Genomic DNA, 5302 nt, shown 5'->3' with positions numbered 1-5302 from the left:
TTGCAACGAACGCAAGGGCACAATCTCTAACGGTTACCTAGATCCATTGATTCCAGGTGCAGGCCAGGGCAGGGCCAGGGCTAACTATACACAGCCCTGTCGCTGTACACAAGTGTAAGTAGTTAAGTCGCAACATTTAGCGCACGGGGTCTGGTCGGGCTAGGCCAGGGCTAGTAGGGGTAACCGCATCGCAGCAACGACCCCATACGGACAAATACGTACCATACTATGTTACAGCGCCCCGGGACGGGGTTAGGCCAGGGGTATTTATTACAAGCATGGTGTCACCGGACACCATGGTATTTACAGGAAGCGCACATTTTTGCGTACTAATGACACTCTGTATGCGCGAGACTTTCTAGATTAGCCTCACACTGTCACAGAACTTTGTGTGGACCGAAATCGCAAAAAACGCAACATAAAAATGTAAAAACATGAAGAAATTCACATTTTACCTCAAATTTATAGTTGAGTGACCCGCACCTCGTCATAGTTAATATTTATGCATGTTTGAATCACATTTCACGACTGAAATTCTATGAAATCCCACTCGCATACAGGAAAAATGCTGAAGATGCCAATAGAACCAAAAGTTCACTGAACAATATCGGAAAATTCTCGCTATCGTCCTCAAACGCAAACGATGCGGAATAGTTGTGCGCTAAGGGGCCCGCAACTCGTCACCCGCATGTGCATCTCCCATAGACAAAGCACGTAAACTAGAAGTAGAGTCTAACCAGTTGTCAATTTCTCTTTTATCGCGTGCAACTGTTCAAAATGTTCAAGACAGACATTTTACCATAAAATACGAAATTTGAACCTCATTTGCCGATTTTTTCTTTGTCATCCGCTCAGTGAGAATGTGTACGGTGATTTGTGGGATAAATTGTGATTCTGGTGCAAGGACTAGGTGCGAAAGATGTCGATTATTTCATTGCGAAAATAGTGTCCGGTAATACAATGCGATTTTGCACAGTGCAAAAAGACAACTTTTTTAGAGGGGTATGTTTGAAGCATATTTTCTAAAAACTGGAATGAACAATTGACATAAGTTGGCTGAATTCGTAATTTCCATGAGTCTGTGAATAAGTGATGTTATTTTTAGCCGAAATTTCATCCTCTGAGTACGGAATTCAAAGCCACAAAAAAAAAGCGTCCGGTAATTGGATGTCCCACCCTACGCTATTAAAATTACTCAGTCACTTTTATACCTGGAATGGACCACAGTTTTTCGTTAGACGAAGTAGCTCTAACTGTTTAGATCTACCTTCAAAATTCGAGTCAAAATTTATGTGTCTTATCTTACTCTCGAGTCTTAGATCACTACATCAGAGATGTCTCAGCTCACACTCAGTAGAATCTTACGCATTATTGATCAACAAAAAGTACAAAATTTCTTTCTGGGAGAGTCCTAACCGCCCCAGTGACCCCAACACATGTACTCTATCTACAGTACATAAAATACTGACTGTTTAGTTACAGCGCCCAGCACCCAGCCGGGGCCGGGTTAAGAGAATCCCAACTCAAAATAGAGACAGACAAGGACTTCCCATCTTTCTCTTGCATTCAAAACCATGTTTTCAGTAAGGCAAATCCTGAAATCCTTAATTCAAAGTTCGACGTTCGAACTGCACGCGCGTGTGGACGTACATTAGCTTACCACACCATGGGCGCGGCATATGTCACTTTACATGTGGAAAAAAAAAATGTGGAATATTAAATTGCGTATGTACACACAGCATAATTCTTTGCGGATATAGAGAATATTGCATGGTAAAAATTTACAGAATAACTGAATGCGTTTTTTCCCAAAACAGCATGTTTGGGGCTTCATATTCTACTGTTGTCTTCCCGGCCCGGACTCCCCTCTACACTTGTATGGGTTGGAATGTTGCTTAGGCAATCCAGAGGTTGTTGGGCAATCCTGGGGTTGGTTGTTGGGCAATCCTTGCTTGGGATTGATAGGCCTGAAGGCAGTATGGCATGGGGGGGGGGGGGGGGGGACTGGCTTGGGACGCGTGAGGTAGGGCCAGGGTTCTCATTCTCTCACCCTTTCCCTTTCTTGTCGCTCCGACTGAGAGAGATGGAATCAACAACCCACCATCCATTCTACAGAGTGTAGTGAGCACTTTGTCCATGCCATATCTGCAGCGTGCAACCATCAGTATTAAAATTATGTTAATTTGCGTAGCGTGGAATCTTGAATACAGGTAACACTGACCTTACTGTTGAGAGTTTTGTGTGTTTGTGTGTGCTGTCTAACTGAAAATGTTGATAAATTGTGTCAATTTGAGGTTATGACTGTGCATGGACCCTTGGCTTTTCATATCAACTGTTGCAGTGCTACATGTAGGTTGCCTTGATTACCAGTCGATGTGTACATCGTAGTTAGATTCTAGACAATCCAAGCACTATATACAGCTGTAGAGTGTATAATTCCTGCCTCTCGAAAAGTATTGTGTTCTTGTAAATATTTACATTGTAGTACCCCCACATCTTGTAGGCGTACATGTGAATTGACCTGAATCAGAGAATGGCCATTAAACAGTTCTTCATCTCAACCAAATCCTGCACGCATCTCCAACCATAAGCCGCAAAAGTTCATTTTCAGTGATGTCACTTACCTAGATACAATGGTATTTTGTGCCACATGTCTGAAATTTTTTTGCTTGCAATCAATGTTCGTCAATAAGTAAAGCAAAACCTTTGCTGGTAACTGTATTTTATAACTTCTCTCTGATTTATTAGCTCTCCACCACTGTGAAAGTGCCAGGTCATCCTTGACCATAGTCAGAGGAATTCCCTAGTCTAGTGCTTGTGCTTGCATTACACTTGGGCCATAGTTCCAGCATTAACCCCAACTCTGAGTGGAACCTGTTTTTCGATGGTTGACCTAAGAATTATGGTTTACATTGTACTTTAGTTACAGTTTTGAATGTCTTTGTATCAGATGAATCAAGCTCTGCTGATTTATTGATAATTTTTGTTTTCTTTCCTATCTAGATACCAGCCTCTAGAAATTAAGCTTGGTGTTGGTGTTTTAATGCTTACCATATCTATTTCAAAGTGCAAGTCCATCCCCATTCCAAATGGTGAATTGGTAATGTCATCACCCCACAACTTGCCAAATGTTGATTTGTGCATGAAATCTCTTAATTTCCAGTTTTAGAGGTTTAAATGCAGTTACATGTATGTCTAAGTCTCAAATCCTTATGTATCGCATACATTTATCTGACTAATCATTATTCTAAGTTATAGAATACAGTAAAAACTGACAATAAGTGTCCCTTTGTTGCAGAATGAAATTTAAATCTAAATTTTCATTATTTTTGTACGTGATCAGTGTCAAATTGTGAGGTGAAGGCATTATCAGCTTACTCACTTGAATATATTCACATCAACTGTTAACAAGCTATTTTTGCATATTTAAACAAATCATTGAAATTTGATTAACAATGTTTATTCCATGTTTTTCATTTGACTTTGATAAGATTTTCATTGTTGTGCTTCAATCTGTACTATTTTTCTTTTTACACTAACTTTTTAACTGAGTCCAGAATTCCTATCTAATCAGCTTCTTTTCTTATCCAGGTAAAAGTACATGTATAAATTTGGTGAAGGAACATCCTGTTGCCATGATTACAATCCTGAAATTTTGAAGAGGTTTGCCTCATTCTAAGCATGATAATGGAACCTGAAAGAATAAAAAAAGAAATAAGGAAAATCAGAGAAAGCCAAAGTTAGAAAATTGAGTACCCTGTTACAAAATATACAATCTCAAATGCTCTCCACTAGATACAAGAGATCATATTTTGGTGGGAGTGGAATGAATTGCATGCAAAGGGCTTATGTAACTAGCATGTGTATCATAATCTAGGTCGGTGAATGGCATATAAATCGTGCGAGCATTGTTTGTTTGATAGTGAGTGAAGTTCCAGTGAACAAAGTGCAGAGTGCTACATACATGTAATTGTATGTAAGCGCTTGCCTGATTGCCCCTGGAAAGTGAAAGCCAAAGTCAGGCAACTGTTTTTGGACATCGAGCAAAAGTGCTTGCCCAAATTGTTTTAGCATTAAAATGGCAAGAAAAAATTTTGAAGCCACCTTTATTTGTTCACTTTTCCCCCCTACCAACCCACTTAAAGTCAACCAGACAGAAGTCCATAAATAATGACTGTTTAGTAATGCCATGCACTAAATTTCATCTCAGCAACTTACTAACACTTGCGTGAAGAAGCCCCAATGCAATGCAATATCAACATGCGATAAAACCAAGTTTATTACTCCAAGGTGTTTAAGCATGCAAATCAATGTGATCAGGGTGGTCCATGAGGGGTTTCAACATGACGCTCCAACATGCTCAAATTCTTGTGCAACATCCTCAAAAGCCAGCAGCATGCTATGCAACATCCTCAAGAATTTGCAACAAGTTCAAAAGAAAATGTATTCAAACATGTGCAAAACTTTAGAAACATCAAACAACCCAGTACTGAAGAGATTTGTGTGGAAAACATGAAAGAGAGAATATTAATTGTAAGCAGCAAAAAGAGAGATATTATAAGCTGCGAAATATTGTGTACTACAAATGTGCTCATGATGTGCTTTCCGTACACATACATTTTTTGCAATATTCTCAGATTCTGAGCTTGCAACATCCTCAAATTTCAAGTTGTGGACCACCCTGTGTGATGTTTATTCAAATGATTGTTTTATCAAGCCCTTGATAGACATAAAGTGATTTTCCACAGATCAGTTTCTTATGTTTTTTTCCTTTTTTTCCTTTTTTTTAATTATTTTTTAGTTTCTTTCCAGGCAAGTAGAATTTATATTTAGGCTTGCAAGTGTTCTGCAATAGTTTAAAAATTCGCTTGCCCGAGCGGGTAAATGGTAAAAACAAAAAGTTATGTAGCACCCTGAAAGTTTTACATAGTACATTGATTCTCCATGTAAGAGATCATCATGGCTGTATGGTAGGACTGGAGCAGTTCAGCAGTTAGTATGTATACAGCAAATATTATGTAACACAAATTCCACTTTTTACACTAGTTATGCAATTCAATATTCTTTGAATTTATTAATTGCTTAGACCCTCTGAGTGAGGTTGATGTGATTTACACTTTTGTATGACAAGATTTACACTTTGTTGTACTGTGTGAGCCATACATGTGTACTGGTATGTATGCAGATCAAGAAACAGCTAGGTATGGTACAAAACATTGTAACCTTCTGATTCTTGCTATGAGCATCTGACACAGTTCCTGTCCCTCCCCACAAATAAGTTTTCCCTTCATCTCTTACTGCA

This window comes from Diadema setosum, chromosome 4 (genome assembly GCF_964275005.1).
Source record: "Diadema setosum chromosome 4, eeDiaSeto1, whole genome shotgun sequence".
Taxonomy (NCBI): domain Eukaryota; kingdom Metazoa; phylum Echinodermata; class Echinoidea; order Diadematoida; family Diadematidae; genus Diadema; species Diadema setosum.
The sequence above is the reverse complement of the archived record's forward strand: the minus strand, read 5'-3'. Positions refer to the sequence as shown.